Source organism: Argiope bruennichi, chromosome 7, assembly GCF_947563725.1.
Source record: "Argiope bruennichi chromosome 7, qqArgBrue1.1, whole genome shotgun sequence".
Classification (NCBI taxonomy): domain Eukaryota; kingdom Metazoa; phylum Arthropoda; class Arachnida; order Araneae; family Araneidae; genus Argiope; species Argiope bruennichi.
The window spans coordinates 11,120,064-11,143,634 of NC_079157.1; the positions used below are offsets into that span (position 1 = coordinate 11,120,064).

The window sequence follows — 23,571 nt, forward strand, 5'->3', positions numbered from 1 at the left end:
AAAATGAAACTGGAAAGAATCAGCAAGATGTTATTTGTTCATAAAAGGACGAGAGAAGATACATCTAAGAAAGAATTGTGTTACTCAGCGAATGTGGTTTGTCAAGATTTCTAAAGTCAATCGAAAGCGCACATGTAGAATTATTAGTGTTATCCAATAAAAATAAAAAGATTAAAGAAATATAGCAAACTCCCCGTCGGGGAATCGAACCCCGGTCTCCCGCGTGACAGGCGGGGATACTGACCACTATACTACCGAGGACAGTTACGCTTGCCGAAACCCGGGATCGAACCAGGGACCTTTAGATCTTCAGTCTAACGCTATCCCAACTGAGCTATTTCGGCACGCCTAGGAGAAATCGGAAAGCAGCTTTATCAGAATGAAACTGGAAAGAATCAGCAAGATGTTATTTGTTCATAAAGGGACGAGAGAAGATACATCTAAGGAAGAATTGTGTTACTCAGCGAATGTGGTTTGTCAAGATTTCTAAAGTCAATCGAAAGAGCACATGTAGAATTATTAGTGTTATCCAATAAAAATAAAAAGATTAATGTTATATCGCAAACGCTCCGGCGGGTAATCGAACCCCGGTGTCCCGCGTGACAGGAGGGGATACTGACCACTGTACTACCGAGGACAGTTACGCTTGCCGAAACCCGGGATCGAACCAGGGACCTTTAGATCTTCAGTCTAACGCTCTCCCAACTGAGCTATTTCGGCACGCTTAGGAGAAATCGGAAAGAAGCTTTATCAGAATGAAACTGGAAAGAATCAGCAAGATGGTATTTGTTCATAAAAGGACGAGAGAAGATACATCTAAGGAAGAATTGTGTTACTCAGCGAATGTGGTTTGTTAAGATTTCTAAAGTCAATCGAAAGAGCACATGTATAATTATTATTGTTATCCAATAAAAATAAAAAGATTAATGTTATATCGCAAACGCTCCGGCGGGTAATCGAACCCCGGTGTCCCGCGTGACAGGCGGGGATACTGATCACTATACTACCGAAGACAGTTACGCTTGCCGAAACCCGGGATCGAACCAGGGACCTTTAGATCTTCAGTCTAACGCTATCCCAACTGAGCTATTTCGGCACGCCTAGGAGAAATCGGAAAGCAGCTTTATCAGAATGAAACTGGAAAGAATCAGCAAGATGTTATTTGTTCATAAAGGGACGAGAGAAGATACATCTAAGGAAGAATTGTGTTACTCAGCGAATATGGTTTGTCAAGATTTCTAAAGTCAATCGAAAGAGCACATGTAGAATTATTAGTGTTATCCAATAAAAATAAAAAGATTAATGTTATATCGCAAACGCTCCGGCGGGTAATCGAACCAAGGTGTCCCGCGTGACAGGAGGGGATACTGACCACTGTACTACCGAGGACAGTTACGCTTGCCGAAACCCGGGATCGAACCAGGGACCTTTAGATCTTCAGTCTAACGCTCTCCCAACTGAGCTATTTCGGCACGCTTAGGAGAAATCGGAAAGAAGCTTTATCAGAATGAAACTGGAAAGAATCAGCAAGATGGTATTTGTTCATAAAAGGACGAGAGAAGATACATCTAAGGAAGAATTGTGTTACTCAGCGAATGTGGTTTGTTAAGATTTCTAAAGTCAATCGAAAGAGCACATGTATAATTATTATTGTTATCCAATAAAAATAAAAAGATTAATGTTATATCGCAAACGCTCCGGTGGGTAATCGAACCCCGGTGTCCCGCGTGACAGGCGGGGATACTGATCACTATACTACCGAAGACAGTTACGCTTGCCGAAACCCGGGATCGAACCAGGGACCTTTCGATCTTCAGTCTAACGCTCTCCCAACTGAGCTATTTCGGCACGCCTAGGAGAAATCGGAAAGCAGCTTTACCAGAATGAAATTGGAAAAAATCAGCAAGATGTTATTTGTTCATAAAAGGACGAGAGAAGATACATGTAATAAAGAATTGTGTTACTCAGCGAATGTGGTTTGTCAAGATTTCTAAAGTCAATCGAAAGCGCACATGTAGAATTATTAGTGTTATCCAATAAAAATAAAAAGATTAAAGAAATATAGCAAACTCGACGGCGGGGAATCGAACCCCGGTCTCCCGCGTGACAGGCGGGGATACTGACCACTATACTACCGAGGACAATTACGCTTGCCGAAAGCCGGGATCGAACCAGGGACCTTTAGATCTTCAGTCTAACGCTCTCCCAACTGAGCTATTTCGGCACGCCTAGGAGAAATCGGAAAGCAGCTTTATGAGAAAGAAACTGGAAAGAATCAGCAAGATGTTATTTGTTCATAAAAGGACGAGAGAAGATACATCTAAGGAAGAATTGTGTTACTCAGCGAATGTGATTTGTCAAGATTTCTAAAGTAAATCGAAAGAGCACATGTAGAATTATTAGTGTTATCCAATAAAAATAAAAATAAAAAGATTAATGCTATATCGCAAACTCCCCGTCGGGGAATCGAAACCCCGGTCTCCCGCGTGACAGGCGGGGATACTGACCACTATACTACCGAGGACAGTTACGCTTGCCGAAACCCGGGATCGAACCAGGGACCTTTAGATCTTCAGTCTAACGCTCTCCCAACTGAGCTATTTCGGCACGCCTAGGAGAAATCGGAAAGCAGCTTTACCAGAATGAAAATGGAAAGAATCAGCAAGATGTTATTTGTTCATAAAAGAACGAGAGAAGATACATCTAATAAAGAATTGTGTTACTCAGCGAATGTGGTTTGTCAAGATTTCTAAAGTCAATCGAAAGCGCACATGTAGAATTATTAGTGTTATCCAATAAAAATAAAAAGATTAAAGAAATATAGCAAACTCGACGGCGGGGAATCGAACCCCGGTCTCCCGCGTGACAGGCGGGGATACTGACCACTATACTACCGAGGACAGTTACGCTTGCCTTAACCCGGGACCTTTAGATCTTCAGTCTAAAGCTCTCCCAACTGAGCTATTTCGGCACGCCTAGGAGAAATCGGAAAGCAGCTTTACCAGAATGAAACTGGAAAGAATCAGCAAGATGTTATTTGTTTATAAAAGGACGAGAGAAGATACATCTAAGGAAGAATTGTGTTACTCAGTGAATGTGGTTTGTCAAGATTTCTAAAGTGAATCGAAAGAGCACATGTAGAATTATTAGCGTTATCCAATAAAAATAAAAAGATCAATGTTATATCGCAAACTCCCCGGCGGAGAATCGAATCCCGGTCTCCCGCGTGACAGGCGGGGATACTGACCACTATACTACCGAGGACATTTACGCTTGCCGAAACCCGGGAACGAACCAGGGACCTTTAGATCTTCAGTCTAACGCTCTCCCAACTGAGTTATTTCGGCACGCCTAGGAGAAATCGGAAAGCAGCTTTATCAAAATGAAACTGGAAAGAATCAGCAAGATTTTATTTGTTCATAACAGGACGAGAGAAGATACATTTAAGGAAGAATTGTGTTACTCAGCGAATGTGGTTTGTCAAGATTTCTAGAGTCAATCGAAAGAGCACATGTAGAATTATTAGTGTTATCCAATAAAAATAAAAATAAAAATAAAAAGATTAATGTTATATCGCAAACTCCCCGTCGGGGAATCGAACCCCGGTCTCCCGCGTGACAGGCGGGGATACTGACCACTATACTACCGAGGACAGTTACGCTTGCCGAAACCCGGGACCTTTAGATATTCAGTCTAAAGCTCTCCCAACTGAGCTATTTCGGCACGCCTAGGAGAAATCGGAAAGCAGCTTTACCAGAATGAAACTGGAAAGAATCAGCAAGATGTTATTTGTTCATAAAAGGACGAGAGAAGATACATCTAAGGAAGAATTGTGTTACTCAGCGAATGTGGTTTGTCAAGATTTCTAAAGTCAATCGAAAGAGCACATGTAGAATTATTAGTGTTATCCAATAAAAATAAAAAGATTAATGTTATATCGCAAACGCTCCGGCGGGTAATCGAACCCCGGTGTCCCGCGTGGATACTGACCACTATACTACCGAGGACAGTTACGCTTGCCGAAACCCGGGATCGAACCAGGGACCTTTAGATCTTCAGTCTAACGCTCTCCCAACTGAGCTATTTCGGCACGACTAGGAGAAATCGGAAAGCAGCTTTACCAGAATGAAATTGGAAAAAATCAGCAAGATGTTATTTGTTCATAAAAGGACGAGAGAAGATACATCTAATAAAGAATTGTGTTACTCAGCGAATGTGGTTTGTCAAGATTTCTAAAGTCAATTGAAAGCGCACATGTAGAATTATTAGTGTTATCCAATAAAAATAAGAAGATTAAAGAAATATAGCAAACTCCCAGGCGGGGAATCGAACCTCGGTCTCCCGCGTGACAGGCGGGGATACTGACCACTATACTACCGAGGACAGTTACGCTTGCCGAAACCCGGGATCGAACCAGGGACCTTTAGATCTTCAGTCTAACGCTATCCCAACTGAGCTATTTCGGCACGCCTAGGAGAAATCGGAAAGCAGCTTTATCAGAATGAAACTGGAAAGAATCAGCAAGATGTTATTTGTTCATAAAGGGACGAGAGAAGATACATCTAAGGAAGAATTGTGTTACTCAGCGAATGTGGTTTGTCAAGATTTCTAAAGTCAATCGAAAGCGCACATGTAGAATTATTAGTGTTATCCTATAAAAATAAAAAGATTAAAGAAACATAGCAAACTCGACGGCGGGGAATCGAACCCCGGTCTCTCGCGTGACAGGCGGGGATACTGACCACTATACTACCGAGGACAGTTACGCTTGCCGAAACCCGGGATCGAACCAGTTACCTTTAGATCTTCAGTCTAACGCTCTCCCAACTGAGCTATTTCGGCACGCCTAGGAGAAATCGGAAAGCAGCTTTACCAGAATGAAACTGGAAAGAATCAGCAAGATGTTATTTGTTCATAAAAGGACGAGAGAAGATACATCTAAGGAAGAATTGTGTTACTCAGCGAATGTGGTTTGTCAAGATTTCTAAAGTCAATCGAAAGAGCAAATGTAGAATTATTAGTGTTATCCAATAAAAATAAAAAGATTAATGTTATATCGCAAACGCTCCGGCGGGTAATCGAACCCCGGTGTCCCGCGTGGATACTGACCACTATACTACCGAGAACAGTTACGCTTGCCGAAACCCGGGATCGAACCAGGGACCTTTAGATCTTCAGTCTAACGCTCTCCCAACTGAGCTATTTCGGCACGACTAGGAGAAATCGGAAAGCAGCTTTACCAGAATGAAATTGGAAAAAATCAGCAAGATGTTATTTGTTCATAAAAGGACGAGAGAAGATACATCTAATAAAGAATTGTGTTACTCAGCGAATGTGGTTTGTCAAGATTTCTAAAGTCAATCGAAAGCGCACATGTAGAATTATTAGTGTTATCCAATAAAAATAAGAAGATTAAAGAAATATAGCAAACTCCCAGGCGGGGAATCGAACCTCGGTCTCCCGCGTGACAGGCGGGGATACTGACCACTATACTACCGAGGACAGTTACGCTTGCCGAAACCCGGGAACGAACCAGGGACCTTTAGATCTTCAGTCTAACGCTCTCCCAACTGAGCTATTTCGGCACGCCTAGGAGAAATCGGAAAGCAGCTTTACCAGAATGAAACTGGAAAGAATCAGCAAGATGTTATTTGTTCATAAAAGGACGAGAGAAGATACATCTAAGGAAGAATTGTGTTACTCAGCGAATGTGGTTTGTCAAGATTTCTAAAGTCAATCGAAAGAGCACATGTAGAATTATTAGTGTTATCCAATAAAAATAAAAAGATTAATGTTATATCGCAAACGCTCCGGCGGGTAATCGAACCCCGGTGTCCCGCGTGGATACTGACCACTATACTACCGAGGACAGTTACGCTTGCCGAAACCCGGGATCGAACCAGTTACCTTTAGATCTTCAGTCTAACGCTCTCCCAACTGAGCTATTTCGGCACGCCAAGGAGAAATGGGAAAGCAGCTTTATCAAAATGAAACTGGAAAGAATCAGCAAGATGTTATTTGTTCATAAAAGGACGAGAGAAGATACATCTAAGGAAGAATTGTGTTACTCAGCGAATGTGGTTTGTCAAGATTTCTAAAGTCAATCGAAAGCGCACATGTAGAATTATTAGTGTTATCCAATAAAAATAAAAAGATTAAAGAAATATAGCAAACTCCCCGTCGGGGAATCGAACCCCGGTCTCCCGCGTGACAGGCGGGGATACTGACCACTATACTACCGAGGACAGTTACGCTTGCCGAAACCCGGGATCGAACCAGGGACCTTTAGATCTTCAGTCTAACGCTATCCCAACTGAGCTATTTCGGCACGCCTAGGAGAAATCGGAAAGCAGCTTTATCAGAATGAAATTGGAAAGAATCAGCAAGATGTTATTTGTTCATAAAGGGACGAGAGAAGATACATCTAAAGAAGAATTGTGTTACTCAGCGAATGTGGTTTGTCAAGATTTCTAAAGTCAATCGAAAGAGCACATGTAGAATTATTAGTGTTATCCAATAAAAATAAAAAGATTAATGTTATATCGCAAACGCTCCGGCGGGTAATCGAACCCCGGTGTCCCGCGTGACAGGAGGGGATACTGACCACTGTACTACCGAGGACAGTTACGCTTGCCGAAACCCGGGATCGAACCAGGGACCTTTAGATCTTCAGTCTAACGCTCTCCCAACTGAGCTATTTCGACACGCCTAGGAGAAATCGGAAAGCAGCTTTATCAGAATGAAACTGGAAAGAATCAGCAAGATGTTATTTGTTCATAAAGGGACGAGAGAAGATACATCTAAGGAAGAATTGTGTTACTCAGCGAATGTGGTTTGTCAAGATTTCTAAAGTCAATCGAAAGCGCACATGTAGAATTATTAGTGTTATCCAATAAAAATAAAAAGATTAAAGAAACATAGCAAACTCGACGGCGGGGAATCGATCCCCGGTCTCTCGCGTGACAGGCGGGGATACTGACCACTATACTACCGAGGACGGTTACGCTTGCCGAAACCCGGGATCGAACCAGTTACCTTTAGATCTTCAGTCTAACGCTCTCCCAACTGAGCTATTTCGGCACGCCTCGGAGAAATCGGAAAGCAGCTTTACCAGAATGAAACTGGAAAGAATCAGCAAGATGTTATTTGTTCATAAAAGGACGAGAGAAGATACATCTAAGGAAGAATTGTGTTACTCAGCGAATGTGGTTTGTCAAGATTTCTAAAGTGAATCGAAAGAGCACATGTAGAATTATTAGTGTTATCCAATAAAAATAAAAAGATCAATGTTATATCGCAAACTCCCCGGCGGAGAATCGAATCCCGGTCTCCCGCGTGACAGGCGGGGATACTGACCACTATACTACCGAGGACAGTTACGCTTCCCGAAACCCGGGATCGAACCAGGGACCTTTAGATCTTCAGTCTAACGCTCTCCCAACTGAGCTATTTCGGCACGCCTAGGAGAAATCGGAAAGCAGCTTTATCAGAATGAAATTGGAAAGAATCAGCAAGATGTTATTTGTTCATAAAAGGACGAGAGAAGATACATCTAATAAAGAATTGTGTTACTCAGCGAATGTGGTTTGTCAAGATTTCTAAAGTCAATCGAAAGCGCGCATGTAGAATTATTAGTGTTATCCAATAAAAATAAAAAGATTAATGTTATATCGCAAACTCCCCATCGGGGAATCGAACCCAGGTCTCCCGCGTGACAGGCGGGGATACTGACCACTATACTACCGAGGACAGTTACGCTTGCCGAAACCCGGGAACGAACCAGGGACCTTTAGATCTTCAGTCTAACGCTCTCCCAACTGAGCTATTTCGGTACGCCTAGGGGAAATCGGAAAGACGCTTTATCAGAATGAAATTGGAAAGAATCAGCAAGATGTTATTTGTTCATAAAAGGACGAGAGAAGATACATCTAAGGAAGAATTGTGTTACTCAGCGAATGTGGTTTGTCAAGATTTCTAAAGTCAATCGAAAGCGCACATGTAGAATTATTAGTGTTATCCAATAAAAATAAAAAGATTATAGAAATATAGCAAACTCTTCGGCGGGGAATCGAACCCCGGTCTCCCGCGTGACAGGCGGGGATACTGACCACTATACTACCGAGGACAGTTACGCTTGCCGAAACCCGGGACCTTTAGATCTTCAGTCTAAAGCTCTCCCAACTGAGCTATTGCGGCACGCCTAGGAGAAATCGGAAAGCAGCTTTACCAGCATGAAACTGGAAAGAATCAGCAAGATGTTATTTGTTCATAAAAGGACGAGAGAAGATACATCTAAGGAAGAATTGTGTTACTCAGCGAATGTGGTTTGTCAAGATTTCTAAAGTGAATCGAAAGAGCACATGTAGAATTATTAGTGTTATCCAATAAAAATTAAATTATCAATGTTATATCGCAAACTCCCCGGCGGAGAATCGAATCCCGGTCTCCCGCGTGACAGGCGGGGATACTGACCACTATACTACAGAGGACAGTTACGCTCCCCGATACCCGGGATCGAACCAGGGACCTTTAGATCTTCAGTCTAACGCTCTCCCACCTCAGCTATTTCGGCACGCCTAGGAGAAATCGGAAAGCAGCTTTACCAGAATGAAATTGGAAAGAATCAGCAAGATGTTATTTGTTCATAAAAGGACGAGAGAAGATACATCTAATAAAGAATTGTGTTACTCAGCGAATGTGGTTTGTCAAGATTTCTAAAGTCAATCGAAAGCGCGCATGTAGAATTATTAGTGTTATCCAATAAAAATAAAAAGATTAATGTTATATCGCAAACTCCCCATCGGGGAATCGAACCCAGGTCTCCCGCGTGACAGGCCGGGATACTGACCACTATACTACCGAGGACAGTTACGCTTGCCGAAACCCGGGATCGAACCAGGGACCTTTAGATCTTCAGTCTAACGCTCTCCCATCTGAGCTATTTCGGCACGCCTAGGGGAAATCGGAAAGCAGCTTTACCAGAATGAAATTGGAAAGAATCAGCAAGATGTTATTTGTTCATAAAAGGACGAGAGAAGATACATCTAATAAAGAATTGTGTTACTCAGCGAATGTGGTTTGTCAAGATTTCTAAAGTCAATCGAAAGCGCGCATGTAGAATTATTAGTGTTATCCAATAAAAATAAAAAGATTAATGTTATATCGCAAACTCCCCATCGGGGAATCGAACCCAGGTCTCCCGCGTGACAGGCGGGGATACTGACCACTATACTACCGAGGACAGTTACGCTTGCCGAAACACGGGATCGAACCAGGGAACTTAAGATCTTCAGTCTAACGCTCTCCCAACTGAGCTATTTCGGTACGCCTAGGGGAAATCGGAAAGAAGCTTTATCAGAATGAAACTGGAAAGAATCAGCAAGATGTTATTTGTTCATAAAAGGACGAGAGAAGATACATCTAAGGAAGAATTGTGTTACTCAGCGAATGTGGTTTGACAAGATTTCTAAAGTCAATCGAAAGAGCACATGTAGAATTATTAGTGTTATCCAATAAAAATAAAAAGATTAATGTTATATCGCAAACGCCCCGGAGGGGAATCGAACCCAGGTCTCCCGCGTGACAGGCGGGGATACTGACCACTATACTACCGAGGACAGTTACGCTTGCCGAAACCCGGGACCTTTAGATATTCAGTCTAAAGCTCTCCCAACTGAGCTATTTCGGCACGCCTAGGAGAAATCGGAAAGCAGCTTTACCAGAATGAAACTGGAAAGAATCAGCAAGATGTTATTTGTTCATAAAAGGACGAGAGAAGATACATCTAAGGAAGAATTGTGTTACTCAGCGAATGTGGTTTGTCAAGATTTCTAAAGTCAATCGAAAGAGCACATGTAGAATTATTAGTGTTATCCAATAAAAATAAAAAGATTAATGTTATATCGCAAACGCTCCGGCGGGTAATCGAACCCCGGTGTCCCGCGTGGATACTGACCACTATACTACCGAGGACAGTTACGCTTGCCGAAACCCGGGATCGAACCAGGGACCTTTAGATCTTCAGTCTAACGCTCTCCCAACTGAGCTATTTCGGCACGCCTAGGAGAAATCGGAAAGCAGCTTTATCAAAATGAAACTGGAAAGAATCAGCAAGATGTTATTTGTTCATAAAAGGACGAGAGAAGATACATCTAAGGAAGAATTGTGTTACTCAGCGAATGTGGTTTGTCAAGATTTCTAAAGTCAATCGAAAGCGCACATGTAGAATTATTAGTGTTATCCAATAAAAATAAAAAGATTAAAGAAACATAGCAAACTCGACGGCGGGGAATCGAACCCCGGTCTCTCGCGTGACAGGCGGGGATACTGACCACTATACTACCGAGGACAGTTACGCTTGCCGAAACCCGGGATCGAACCAGTTACCTTTAGATCTTCAGTCTAACGCTCTCCCAACTGAGCTATTTCGGCACGCCTAGGAGAAATAGGAAAGCAGCTTTACCAGAATGAAACTGGAAAGAATCAGCAAGATGTTATTTGTTCATAAAAGGACGAGAGAAGATACATCTAAGGAAGAATTGTGTTACTCAGCGAATGTGGTTTGTCAAGATTTCTAAAGTGAATCGAAAGAGCACATGTAGAATTATTAGTGTTATCCAATAAAAATAAAAAGATCAATGTTATATCGCAAACTCCCCGGCGGAGAATCGAATCCCGGTCTCCCGCGTGACAGGCGGGGATACTGACCACTATACTACCGAGGACAGTTACGCTTCCCGAAACCCGGGATCGAACCAGGGACCTTTAGATCTTCAGTCTAACGCTCTCCCAACTGAGCTATTTCGGCACGCCTAGAAGAAATCGGAAAGCAGCTTTATCGGAATGAAATTGGAAAGAATCAGCAAGATGTTATTTGTTCATAAAAGGACGAGAGAAGATACATCTAATAAAGAATTGTGTTACTCAGCGAATGTGGTTTGTCAAGATTTCTAAAGTCAATCGAAAGCGCGCATGTAGAATTATTAGTGTTATCCAATAAAAATAAAAAGATTAATGTTATATCGCAAACTCCCCATCGGGGAATCGAACCCAGGTCTCCCGCGTGACAGGCGGGGATACTGACCACTATACTACCGAGGACAGTTACGCTTGCCGAAACCCGGGAACGAACCAGGGACCTTTAGATCTTCAGTCTAACGCTCTCCCAACTGAGCTATTTCGGTACGCCTAGGGGAAATCGGAAAGAAGCTTTATCAGAATGAAATTGGAAAGAATCAGCAAGATGTTATTTGTTCATAAAAGGACGAGAGAAGATACATCTAAGGAAGAATTGTGTTACTCAGCGAATGTGGTTTGTCAAGATTTCTAAAGTCAATCGAAAGCGCACATGTAGAATTATTAGTGTTATCCAATAAAAATAAAAAGATTAAAGAAATATAGCAAACTCCGCGGCGGGGAATCGAACCCCGGTCTTCCGCGTGACAGGCGGGGATACTGGCCACTATACTACCGAGGACAGTTACGCTTGCCGAAACCCGGGACCTTTAGATCTTCAGTCTAAAGCTCTCCCAACTGAGCTATTGCGGCACGCCTAGGAGAAATCGGAAAGCAGCTTTACCAGCATGAAACTGGAAAGAATCAGCAAGATGTTATTTGTTCATAAAAGGACGAGAGAAGATACATATAAGGAAGAATTGTGTTACTCAGCGAATGTGGTTTGTCAAGATTTCTAAAGTGAATCGAAAGAGCACATGTAGAATTATTAGTGTTATCCAATAAAAATAAAAAGATCAATGTTATATCGCAAACTCCCCGGCGGAGAATCGAATCCCGGTCTCCCGCGTGACAGGCGGGGATAATGACCACTATACTACCGAGGACAGTTACGCTTCCCGAAACCCGAGATCGAACCAGGGACCTTTAGATCTTCAGTCTAACGCTCTCCCACCTGAGCTATTTCGGCACGCCTAGGAGAAATCGGAAAGCAGCTTTACCAGAATGAAATTGGAAAGAATCAGCAAGAGGTTATTTGTTCATAAAAGGACGAGAGAAGATACATCTAATAAAGAATTGTGTTACTCAGCGAATGTGGTTTGTCAAGATTTCTAAAGTCAATCGAAAGCGCGCATGTAGAATTATTAGTGTTATCCAATAAAAATAAAAAGATTAATGTTATATCGCAAACTCCCCATCGGGGAATCGAACCCAGGTCTCCCGCGTGACAGGCGGGGATACTGACCACTATACTACCGAGGACAGTTACGCTTGCCGAAACCCGGGATCGAACCAGGGACCTTTAGATCTTCAGTCTAACGCTCTCCCATCTGTGCTATTGCGGCACGCCTAGGAGAAATCGGAAAGCAGCTTTACCAGAATGAAACTGGAAAGAATCAACAAGATGTTATTTGTTCATAAAAGGACGAGTGAAGATACATCTAAGGAAGAATTGTGTTACTCAGCGAATGTGGTTTGTTAAGATTTCTAAAGTGAATCGAAAGAGCACATGTAGAATTATTAGTGTTATCCAATAAAAATAAAAAGATTAATGTTATATCGCAAACTCCCCGGCGGAGAATCGAATCCCGGTCTCCCGCGTGACAGGCGGGGATACTGACCACTATACTACCGAGGACAGTTACGCTTCCCGAAACCCGGGATCGAACCAGGGACCTTTAGATCATCAGTCAAACGCTCTCCCAACTGAGCTATTTCGGCACGCCTAGGAGAAATCGGAAAGCAGCTTTACCAGAATGAAATTGGAAAGAAACAGCAAGATGTTATTTGTTCAAAAAAGGACGAGAGAAGATACATCTAATAAAGAATTGTGTTACTCAGCGAATGTGGTTTGTCAAGATTTCTAAAGTCAATCGAAAGCGCACATGTAGAGTTATTAGTGTTATCCAATAAAAATAAAAAGATAAAAGAAATATAGCAAACTCGACGGCGGGGAATTGAACCCCGGTCTCCCGCGTGACAGGCGGGGATACTGACCACTATACTACCGAGGACAGTTACGCTTGCGGAAACCCGGGATCGAACCAGTTACCTTTAGATCTTCAGTCTAACGCTCTCCCAACTGAGCTATTTCGGCACGCCTAGGAGAAATCGGAAAGCAGCTTTACCAGAATGAAATTGGAAAGAATCAGCAAGATGTTATTTGTTCATAAAAGGACGAGAGAAGATACATCTAAGGAAGAATTGTGTTACTCAGCGAATGTGGTTTGTCAAGATTTCTAAAGTCAATCGAAAGAGCACATGTAGAATTATTAGTGTTATCCAATAAAAATAAAAAGATTAATGTTATATCGCAAACGCCCCGGAGGGGAATCGAACCCCGGTCTCCCGCGTGACAGGCGGGGATACTGACCACTATACTACCGAGGACAGTTTTGCTTGCCGAAACCCGGGATCGAACCAGGGACCTTTAGATCTTCAGTCTAAAGCTCTCCCAACTGAGCTATTTCGGCACGCCTAGGAGAAATCGGAAAGCAGCTTTACCAGAATGAAACTGGAAAGAATCAGCAAGATGTTATTTGTTCATAAAAGGACGAGAGAAGATACATCTAAGGAAGAATTGTGTTACTCAGCGAATGTGGTTTGTCAAGAAATCTAAAGTGAATCGAAAGAGCACATGTAGAATTATTAGTGTTATCCAATAAAAATAAAAAGATCAATGTTATATCGCAAACTCCCCGGCGGAGAATCGAATCCCGGTCTCCCGCGTGACAGGCGGGGATACTGACCACTATACTACTGAGGACAGTTACGCTTCCCGAATCTCGGGATCGAACCAGGGACCTTTAGATCTTCAGTCTAACGCTCTCCCAACTGAGCTATTTCGGCACGCCTAGGAGAAATCGGAAAGCAGCTTTACCAGAATGAAATTGGAAAGAATCAGCAAGATGTTATTTGTTCATAAAAGGACGAGAGAAGATACATCTAATAAAGAATTGTGTTACTCAGCGAATGTGGTTTGTCAAGATTTCTAAAGTCAATCGAAAGCGCGCAATTAGAATTATTAGTGTTATCCAATAAAAATAAAAAGATTAATGTTATATCGCAAACTCCCCATCGAGGAATCGAACCCAGGTCTCCCGCGTGACAGGCGGGGATACTGACCACTATACTACCGAGGACAGTTACGCTTGCCGAAACCCGGGATCGAACCAGGGACCTTTAGATCTTCAGTCTAACGCTCTCCCAACTGAGCTATTTCGGTACGCCTAGGGGAAATCGGAAAGAATCTTTATCAGAATGAAACTGGAAAGAATCAGCAAGATGTTATTTGTTCATAAAAGGACGAGAGAAGATACATCTAAGGAAGAATTGTGTTACTCAGCGAATGTGGTTTGTCAAGATTTCTAAAGTCAATCGAAAGAGCACATGTAGAATTATTAGTGTTATCCAATAAAAATAAAAAGATTAATGTTATATCGCAAACGCCCCGGAGGGGAATCGAACCCCGGTCTCCCGCGTGACAGGCGGGGATACTGACCACTATACTACCGAGGACAGTTACGCTTGCCGAAACCCGGGATCGAACCAGGTACCTTTAGATCTTCAGTCTAACGCTCTCCCATCTGAGCTATTTCGGCACGCCTAGGGGAAATCGGAAAGCAGCTTTACCAGAATGAAATTGGAAAGAATCAGCAAGATGTTATTTGTTCATAAAAGGACGAGAGAAGATACATCTAAGGAAGAATTGTGTTACTCAGCGAATGTGGTTTGTCAAGATTTCTAAAGTCAATCGAAAGCGCACATGTAGAATTATTAGTGTTATCCAATAAAAATAAAAAGATTAATGTTATATCGCAAACGCCCCGGAGGGGAATCGAACCCCGGTCTCCCGCGTGACAGGCGATGATACTGACCACTATACTACCGAGGAAACCCGGGACCTTTAGATCTTCAGTCTAAAACTCTCCCAACTGAGCTATTTCGGCACGCCTAGGAGAAATCGGAAAGCAGCTTTACCAGAATGAAACTGGAAAGAATCAGCAAGATGTTATTTGTTCATAAAAGGACGAGAGAAGATACATCTAAGGAAGAATTGTGTTACTCAGCGAATGTGGTTTGTCAAGATTTCTAAAGTCAATCGAAAGCGCACATGTAGAATTATTAGTGTTATCCAATAAAAATAAAAAGATTATTGATATATCACAAACTCCCCGGCGGGGAATCGAACCCCGGTCTCCCGCGTGACAGGCGGGGATACTGACCACTATACTACGGAGGACAGTTACGCTTGCCGAAACCCGGGATCGAACCAGGGACCTTTAGATGTTCAGTCTAACGCTCTCCCAACTGAGCTATTTCGGCATGCCTAGGAGAAATCGGAAAGCAGCTTTACCAGAATGAAATTGGAAAAAATCAGCAAGATGTTATTTGTTCATAAAAGGACGAGAGAAGATACGTCTAATAAAGAATTGTGTTACTCAGCGAATGTGGTTTGTCAAGATTTCTAAAGTCAATCGAAAGCGCACATGTAGAATTATTAGTGTTATCCAATAAAAATAAAAAGATTAAAGAAATATAGCAAACTCCCAGGCGGGGAATCGAACCTCGGTCTCCCGCGTGACAGGCGGGGATACTGACCACTATACTACCTAGGACAGTTACGCTTGCCGAAACCCGGGATCGAACCAGGGACCTTTAGATCTTCAGTCAAACGCTCTCCCAACTGAGCTATTTCGGCACGCCTAGGAGAAATCGGAAAGCAGCTTTACCAGAATGAAATTGGAAAGAATCAGCAAGATGTTATTTGTTCATTAAAGGACGAGAGAAGATACATCTAATAAAGAATTGTGTTACTCAGCGAATGTGGTTTGTCAAGATTTCTAAAGTCAATCGAAAGCGCGCATGTAGAATTATTAGTGTTATCCAATAAAAATAAAAAGATTAATGTTATATCGCAAACTCCCCGGCGGGGAATCGAATCCCGGTCTCCCGCGTGGCAGGCGGGGATACTGACCACTATACTACCGAGGACAGTTACGCTTGCCGAAACCCGGGATCGAACCAGGGACCTTTAGATCTTCAGTCTAACGCTCTCCCAACTGAGCTATTTCGGCACGCCTAGGAGAGATCGGAAAGCAGCTTTACCAGAATGAAATTGGAAAGAATCAGCAAGATGTTATTTGTTCATAAAAGGACGAGAGAAGATACATCTAAGGAAGAATTGTGTTACTCAGCGAATGTGGTTTGTCAAGATTTCTAAAGTCAATCGAAAGCGCACATGTAGAGTTATTAGTGTTATCCAATAAAAATAAAAAGATAAAAGAAATATAGCAAACTCGACGGCGGGGAATTGAACCCCGGTCTCCCGCGTGACAGGCGGGGATACAGACCACTATACTACCGAGGACAGTTACGCTTGCGGAAACCCGGGATCGAACCAGTTACCTTTAGATCTTCAGTCTAACGCTCTCCCAACTGAGCTATTTCGGCACGCCTAGGAGAAATCGGAAAGCAGCTTTACCAGAATGAAATTGGAAAGAATCAGCAAGATGTTATTTGTTCATAAAAGGACGAGAGAAGATACATCTAAGGAAGAATTGTGTTACTCAGCGAATGTGGTTTGTCAAGATTTCTAAAGTCAATCGAAAGCGCACATGTAGAGTTATTAGTGTTATCCAATAAAAATAAAAAGATTAAAGAAATATAGAAAACTCCCGGGCGGGGAATCGAACCCCGGTCTGCCGCGTGACAGGCGGGGATACTGACCACTATACTACCGAGGACAGTTACGCTTGCCGAAACCCGGGACCTTTAGATCTTCAGTCTAAAGCTCTCCCAACTGAGCTATTTCGGCACGCCTAGGAGAAATCGGAAAGCAGCTTTACCAGAATGAAACTGGAAAGAATCAGCAAGATGGTATTTGTTCATAAAAGGACGAGAGAAGATACATCTAAGGAAGAATTGTGTTACTCAGCGAATGTGGTTTGTCAAGATTTCTAAAGTCAATCGAAAGCACACATGTAGAATTATTAGTGTTATCCGATAAAAATAAAAAGATTATTGTTATATCGCAAACTCCCCGGCGGGGAATCGAACCCCGGTCTCCCGCGTGACAGGCGGGGATACTGACCACTATACTACCGAGGACAGTTACGCTTGCTGAAACCCGGGGTCGAACTAGGGACCGTTAGATCTTCAGTCTAACGCTCTCCCAACTGATCTATTTTGGCACGCCTAGGAGAAATCGGAAAGCAGCTTTACCAGAATGAAACTGGAAAGAATCAGCAAGATGTTATTTGTTCATAAAAGGACGAGAGAATTTACATCTAAGGAAGAATTGTGTTACTCAGCGAATGTGGTTTGTCAAGATTTCTAAAGTCAATCGAAAGAGCACATGTAGAGTTATTAGTGTTATCCAATAAAAAGATTAATGTTATATAGCAAACTCCCCGGCGGGGAATCGAACCCCGGTCTCCCGCGTGACAGGCGGGGATACTGACCACTATAATACCGAGGACAGTTACGCTTGCCGAAACAAGGGATCGAACCAGGGACCTTTAGATCTTCAGTCTAACGCTCTCCCAACTGAGCTATTTCGGCACGCCTAGGAGAAATCGGAAAGCAGCTTTACCAGAATGAAACTGGAGAGAATCAGCAAGATGTTATTTGTTCATAAAAGGACGAGAGAAGATACATCTAATAAAGAATTGTGTTACTCAGCGAATGTGGTTTGTCAAGATTTCTAAAGTCAATCGAAAGCGCACATGTAGAATTATTAGTGTTATCCATTAAAAATAAAAAGATTAAAGAAATATAGCAAATTCCCCGGCGGGGAATCGAACCCCGGTCTCCCGCGTGACAGGCGAGGATACTGACCACTATACTACCGAGGACAGTTACGCTTGCAGAAACCCGGGATCGAACCAGGAACCTTTAGATCTTCAGTCTAACGCTCTCCCAACTGAGCTATTTCGGCACGCGTAGGAGGAATCGGAAAGCAGCTTTTCCAGAATGAAATTGGAAAGAATCAGCAAGATGTTATTTGTTCATAAAAGGACGAGAGAAGATACATCTAATAAAAAATTGTGTTACTCAGCGAATGTGGTTTGTCAAGATTTCTAAAGTCAATCGAAAGCGCACATGTAGTATTATTAGTGTTATCCAATAAAAATAAAAAGATTATTGATATATCGCAAACTCCCCGGCGGGGAATCGAACCCCGGTCTCCCGCGTGACAGGCGGGGAAACTGACCCCTATACTACCCAGGACAGTTACGCTTGCCGAAACCCGGAATCGAACCAGGAACCTTTAGATCTTCAGTCTAACGTTCTCCCAACTGAGCTATGTCGGCACGCCTAGGAGAAATCGGAAAGCAGCTTTATGAGAATGAAACTGGAAAGAATCAGCAAGATGTTATTTGTTCAGAAAAGGACGAGAGAAGATACATCTAATAAAGAATTGTGTTACTCAGCGAATGTGGTTTGTCAAGATTTCTAAAGTCAATCGAAAGCTCACATGTAGAATTATTAGTGTTATCCATTAAAAATAAAAAGATTAAAGAAATATAGCAAACTCCCCGGCGGGGAATCGAACCCCGGTCTCCCGCGTGACAGGCGGGGATACTGACCACTATACTACCGAGGACAATTACGCTTGCCGAAACCCGGGATCGAACCAGGGACCTTTAGATCTTCAGTCTAACGCTCTCCCAACTGAGCTATTTCGGCACGCCTAGGAGAAATCGGAAAACAGCTTTAAAAGAATGAAATTGGAAAGAATCAGCAAGATGTTATTTGTTCATAAAAGGACGAGAGAAGATACATCTAAGGAAGAATTGTGTTACTCAGCGAATGTGGTTTGTCGAGATTTCTAAAGTCAATCGAAAGCGCACATGTAGAATTATTAATGTTATCCAATAAAAATAAAAAGATTAAAGAAATATAGCAAACTCCCCGGCGGGGAATCGAACCCCGGTCTCCCGCGTGACAGTCGGGGATACTGACCACTATACTAAAGAGGACAGTTACGCTTGCCGAAACCCGGGGTCGAACCAGGGACCTTTAGATCTTCAGTCTAACGCTCTCCCAACTGAGCTATTTCGGCACGCCTAGGAGAAATCGGAAAACAGCTTTACCAGAATGAAATTGGAAAGAATCAGCAAGATGTTATTTGTTCATAAAAGGACGAGAGAAGATACATCTAAGGAAGAATTGTGTTACTCAGCGAATGTGGTTTGTCGAGATTTCTAAAGTCAATCGAAAGCGCACATGTAGAATTATTAATGTTATCCAATAAAAATAAAAAGAATAAAGAAATATAGCAAACTCCCCGGTGGGGAATCGAACCCCGGTCTCCCGCGTGACAGGCGGGGATACTGACCACTATACTATCAAGGACAGTTACGCTTGCCGAAACCCGGGATCGAACCAGTTACCTTTAGATCTTCAGTCTAACGCTCTCCCAACTGAGCTATTTCGGCACGCCTAGGAGAAATCGGAAAGCAGCTTTACCAGAATGAAATTGGAAAAAATCAGCAAGATGTTATTTGTTCATAAAAGGACGAGAGAAGATACATCTAATAAAGAATTGTGTTACTCAGCGAATGTGGTTTGTCAAGATTTCTAAAGTCAATCGAAAGCGCACATGTAGAATTATTAGAGATATCCAATAAAAATAAAAAGATTAATGTTATATCGCAAACGCTCCGGCGGGTAATCGAACCCCGGTGTCCCGCGTGACAGGCGGGGATACTGACCACTATACTACCGAAGACAGTTACGCTTGCCGAAACCCGGGATCGAACCAGGGACCTTTAGATCTTCAGTCTAACGCTCTCCCAACTGAGCTATTTCGGCACGCCTAGGAGAAATCGGAAAGCAGCTTTACCAGAATGAAATTGGAAAGAATCAGCAAGATGTTATTTGTTCATAAAAGGACGAGATAAGATACATCTAATAAAGAATTGTGTTACTCAGCGAATGTGGTTTGTCAAGATTTCTAAAGTCAATCGAAAGCGCACATGTAGAATTATTAGTGTTATCCAATAAAAATAAAAAGATTAAAGAAATATAGCAAACTCGACGGCGGGGAATCGAACCCCGGTCTCCCGCGTGACAGGCGGGGATACTGACCACTATACTACCGAGGACAGTTACGCTTGCCGAAACCCGGGATCGAACCAGGGACCTTTAGATCTTCAGTCTAACGCTCTCGCAACTGAGCTATTTCGGCACACCTAGGAGAAATCGGAAAGCAGCTTTACCAGAATGAAATTGGAAAGAATCAGCAAGATGTTATTTGTTCATAAAAGGACGAGAGAAGATACATCTAATAAAGAATTGTGTTACTCAGCGAATGTGGTTTGTCAAGATTTCTAAAGTCAATCGAAAGCGCACATGTAGAATTATTAGTGTTATCCAATAAAAATAAAAAGATTATTGATATATCGCAAACTCCCCGCCGGGGAATCGAACCCCGCTCTCCCGCGTGACAGGCGGGGATACTGACCACTATACTACCGAGGACAATTACGCTTGCCGAAACCCGGGATCGAACCAGGGACCTTTAGATCTTCAGTCTAACGCTCTCCCAACTGAGCTATTTCGGCACGCCTAGGAGAAATCGGAAAGCAGCTTTATGAGAAAGAAACTGGAAAGAATCAGCAAGATGTTATTTGTTCATAAAAGGACGAGAGAAGATACATCTAAGGAAGAATTGTGTTACTCAGCGAATGTGATTTGTCAAGATTTCTAAAGTAAATCGAAAGAGCACATGTAGAATTATTAGTGTTATCCAATAAAAATAAAAATAAAAAGATTAATGCTATATCGCAAACTCCCCTTCGGGGAATCGAAACCCCGGTCACCCGCGTGACAGGCGGGGATACTGACCACTATACTACCGAGGACAGTTACGCTTGCCGAAACCCGGGATCGAACCAGGGACCTTTAGATCTTCAGTCTAACGCTCTCCCAACTGAGCTATTTCGGCACGCCTAGGAGAAATCGGAAAGCATCTTTACCAGAATGAAATTGGAAAGAATCAGCAAGATGATATTTGTTCATAAAAGGACGAGAGAAGATACATCTAATAAAGAATTGTGTTACTCAGCGAATGTGGTTTGTCAAGATTTCTAAAGTCAATCGAAAGCGCGCATGTAGAATTATTAGTGTTATCCAATAAAAATAAAAAGATTAATGTTATATCGCAAACTCCCCATCGGGGAATCGAACCCAGGTCTCCCGCGTGACAGGCGGGGATACTGACCACTATACTACCGAGGACAGTTACGCTTGCCGAAACCCGGGATCGAACCAGGGACCTTTAGATCTTCAGTCTAACGCTCTCCCAACTGAGCTATTTCGGTACGCCTAGGGGAAATCGGAAAGAAGCTTTATCAGAATGAAACTGGAAAGAATCAGCAAGATGTTATTTGTTCATAAAAGGACGAGAGAAGATACATCTAAGGAAGAATTGTGTTACTCAGCGAATGTGGTTTGTCAAGATTTCTAAAGTGAATCGAAAGAGCACATGAAGAATTATTAGTGTTATCCAATAAAAATAAAAAGATTATTGATATATCACAAACTCCCCGGCGGGGAATCGAACCCCGGTCTCCCGCGTGACAGGCGGGGATACTGACCACTATACTACCGAGGACAGTTACGCTTGCCGAAACTCGGGATCGAACCAGGGACCTTTAGATCTTCAGTCTAACGCTCTCCCAACTGAGCTATTTCGGCACGCCTAGGGGAAATCGGAAAGCAGCTTTACCAGAATGAAATTGGAAAGAATCAGCAAGATGTTATTTGTTCATAAAAGGACGAGAGAAGATATATCTAAGGAAGAATTGTGTTACTCAGCGAATGTGGTTTGTCAAGATTTCTAAAGTCAATCGAAAGCGCACATGTAGAATTATTAGTGTTATCCAATAAAAATAAAAAGATTAAAGAAACATAGGAAACTCGACGGCTGGGAATCGAAACCCGGTCTCCCGCGTGACAGGCGGGGATACTGACCACTATACTACCGAGGAAACCCGGGACCTTTAGATCTTCAGTCTAAAGCTCTCCCAACTGAGCTATTTCGGCACGCCTAGGAGAAATCGGAAAGCAGCCTTACCAGAATGAAACTGGAAAGAATCAGCAAGATGTTATTTGTTCATAAAAGGACGAGAGAAGATACATCTAAGGAAGAATTGTGTTACTCAGCGAATGTGGTTTGTCAAGATTTCTAAAGTCAATCGAAAGCGCACATGTAGAATTATTAGTGTTATCCAATAAAAATAAAAAGATTATTGATATATCACAAACTCCCCGGCGGGGAATCGAACCCCGGTCTCCCGCGTGACAGGCGGGGATACTGACCACTATACTACGGAGGACAGTTACGCTTGCCGAAACCCGGGATCGAACCAGGGACCTTTAGATGTTCAGTCTAACGCTCTCCCAACTGAGCTATTTCGGCATGCCTAGGAGAAATCGGAAAGCAGCTTTACCAGAATGAAATTGGAAAAAATCAGCAAGATGTTATTTGTTCATAAAAGGACGAGAGAAGATACGTCTAATAAAGAATTGTGTTACTCAGCGAATGTGGTTTGTCAAGATTTCTAAAGTCAATCGAAAGCGCACATGTAGAATTATTAGTGTTATCCAATAAAAATAAAAAGATTAAAGAAATATAGCAAACTCCCAGGCGGGGAATCGAACCTCGGTCTCCCGCGTGACAGGCGGGGATACTGACCACTATACTACCTAGGACAGTTACGCTTGCCGAAACCCGGGATCGAACCAGGGACCTTTAGATCTTCAGTCAAACGCTCTCCCAACTGAGCTATTTCGGCACGCCTAGGAGAAATCGGAAAGCAGCTTTACCAGAATGAAATTGGAAAGAATCAGCAAGATGTTATTTGTTCATTAAAGGACGAGAGAAGATACATCTAATAAAGAATTGTGTTACTCAGCGAATGTGGTTTGTCAAGATTTCTAAAGTCAATCGAAAGCGCGCATGTAGAATTATTAGTGTTATCCAATAAAAATAAAAAGATTAATGTTATATCGCAAACTCCCCGGCGGGGAATCGAATCCCGGTCTCCCGCGTGGCAGGCGGGGATACTGACCACTATACTACCGAGGACAGTTACGCTTGCCGAAACCCGGGATCGAACCAGGGACCTTTAGATCTTCAGTCTAACGCTCTCCCAACTGAGCTATTTCGGCACGCCTAGGAGAGATCGGAAAGCAGCTTTACCAGAATGAAATTGGAAAGAATCAGCAAGATGTTATTTGTTCATAAAAGGACGAGAGAAGATACATCTAAGGAAGAATTGTGTTACTCAGCGAATGTGGTTTGTCAAGATTTCTAAAGTCAATCGAAAGCGCACATGTAGAGTTATTAGTGTTATCCAATAAAAATAAAAAGATAAAAGAAATATAGCAAACTCGACGGCGGGGAATTGAACCCCGGTCTCCCGCGTGACAGGCGGGGATACAGACCACTATACTACCGAGGACAGTTACGCTTGCGGAAACCCGGGATCGAACCAGTTACCTTTAGATCTTCAGTCTAACGCTCTCCCAACTGAGCTATTTCGGCACGCCTAGGAGAAATCGGAAAGCAGCTTTACCAGAATGAAATTGGAAAGAATCAGCAAG

General features: G+C 42.7%; 20 non-coding genes across 20 annotated transcripts; all 20 read right to left on the reverse strand.

Moving 5' to 3' along the window:
* Positions 1–647: 647 nt before the first annotated feature.
* On the reverse strand, positions 648–720 carry Trnaf-gaa (transfer RNA phenylalanine (anticodon GAA)). Its single transcript has one exon. It is a non-coding gene; the product is annotated as a tRNA-Phe (tRNA).
* A 679-nt stretch (positions 721–1,399) lies between these two features.
* Positions 1,400–1,472, reverse strand: Trnaf-gaa (transfer RNA phenylalanine (anticodon GAA)). The gene has a single exon. It is a non-coding gene; the product is annotated as a tRNA-Phe (tRNA).
* Positions 1,473–2,534: 1,062 nt separating this feature from the next.
* Positions 2,535–2,607, reverse strand: Trnaf-gaa (transfer RNA phenylalanine (anticodon GAA)). The gene has a single exon. It is a non-coding gene; the product is annotated as a tRNA-Phe (tRNA).
* Positions 2,608–4,017: 1,410 nt separating this feature from the next.
* Positions 4,018–4,090, reverse strand: Trnaf-gaa (transfer RNA phenylalanine (anticodon GAA)). The gene has a single exon. It is a non-coding gene; the product is annotated as a tRNA-Phe (tRNA).
* Positions 4,091–5,136: 1,046 nt separating this feature from the next.
* Positions 5,137–5,209, reverse strand: Trnaf-gaa (transfer RNA phenylalanine (anticodon GAA)). The gene has a single exon. It is a non-coding gene; the product is annotated as a tRNA-Phe (tRNA).
* A 4,773-nt stretch (positions 5,210–9,982) lies between these two features.
* Trnaf-gaa (transfer RNA phenylalanine (anticodon GAA)) lies at positions 9,983–10,055 on the reverse strand. Its single transcript has one exon. It is a non-coding gene; the product is annotated as a tRNA-Phe (tRNA).
* A 2,547-nt stretch (positions 10,056–12,602) lies between these two features.
* On the reverse strand, positions 12,603–12,675 carry Trnai-gau (transfer RNA isoleucine (anticodon GAU)). Its single transcript has one exon. It is a non-coding gene; the product is annotated as a tRNA-Ile (tRNA).
* A 679-nt stretch (positions 12,676–13,354) lies between these two features.
* Positions 13,355–13,427, reverse strand: Trnaf-gaa (transfer RNA phenylalanine (anticodon GAA)). Its single transcript has one exon. It is a non-coding gene; the product is annotated as a tRNA-Phe (tRNA).
* Positions 13,428–15,876: 2,449 nt separating this feature from the next.
* Positions 15,877–15,948, reverse strand: Trnag-gcc (transfer RNA glycine (anticodon GCC)). The gene has a single exon. It is a non-coding gene; the product is annotated as a tRNA-Gly (tRNA).
* A 10-nt stretch (positions 15,949–15,958) lies between these two features.
* Positions 15,959–16,031, reverse strand: Trnaf-gaa (transfer RNA phenylalanine (anticodon GAA)). The gene has a single exon. It is a non-coding gene; the product is annotated as a tRNA-Phe (tRNA).
* A 961-nt stretch (positions 16,032–16,992) lies between these two features.
* Positions 16,993–17,064, reverse strand: Trnad-guc (transfer RNA aspartic acid (anticodon GUC)). Its single transcript has one exon. It is a non-coding gene; the product is annotated as a tRNA-Asp (tRNA).
* Positions 17,065–18,490: 1,426 nt separating this feature from the next.
* Positions 18,491–18,562, reverse strand: Trnad-guc (transfer RNA aspartic acid (anticodon GUC)). The gene has a single exon. It is a non-coding gene; the product is annotated as a tRNA-Asp (tRNA).
* A 10-nt stretch (positions 18,563–18,572) lies between these two features.
* Trnaf-gaa (transfer RNA phenylalanine (anticodon GAA)) lies at positions 18,573–18,645 on the reverse strand. Its single transcript has one exon. It is a non-coding gene; the product is annotated as a tRNA-Phe (tRNA).
* Positions 18,646–18,948: 303 nt separating this feature from the next.
* Positions 18,949–19,021, reverse strand: Trnaf-gaa (transfer RNA phenylalanine (anticodon GAA)). Its single transcript has one exon. It is a non-coding gene; the product is annotated as a tRNA-Phe (tRNA).
* A 679-nt stretch (positions 19,022–19,700) lies between these two features.
* Trnaf-gaa (transfer RNA phenylalanine (anticodon GAA)) lies at positions 19,701–19,773 on the reverse strand. Its single transcript has one exon. It is a non-coding gene; the product is annotated as a tRNA-Phe (tRNA).
* Positions 19,774–20,452: 679 nt separating this feature from the next.
* On the reverse strand, positions 20,453–20,525 carry Trnaf-gaa (transfer RNA phenylalanine (anticodon GAA)). Its single transcript has one exon. It is a non-coding gene; the product is annotated as a tRNA-Phe (tRNA).
* Positions 20,526–20,835: 310 nt separating this feature from the next.
* On the reverse strand, positions 20,836–20,908 carry Trnaf-gaa (transfer RNA phenylalanine (anticodon GAA)). The gene has a single exon. It is a non-coding gene; the product is annotated as a tRNA-Phe (tRNA).
* A 597-nt stretch (positions 20,909–21,505) lies between these two features.
* On the reverse strand, positions 21,506–21,577 carry Trnad-guc (transfer RNA aspartic acid (anticodon GUC)). The gene has a single exon. It is a non-coding gene; the product is annotated as a tRNA-Asp (tRNA).
* A 1,404-nt stretch (positions 21,578–22,981) lies between these two features.
* Trnag-gcc (transfer RNA glycine (anticodon GCC)) lies at positions 22,982–23,053 on the reverse strand. The gene has a single exon. It is a non-coding gene; the product is annotated as a tRNA-Gly (tRNA).
* Positions 23,054–23,063: 10 nt separating this feature from the next.
* Positions 23,064–23,136, reverse strand: Trnaf-gaa (transfer RNA phenylalanine (anticodon GAA)). The gene has a single exon. It is a non-coding gene; the product is annotated as a tRNA-Phe (tRNA).
* Positions 23,137–23,571: the final 435 nt, after the last annotated feature.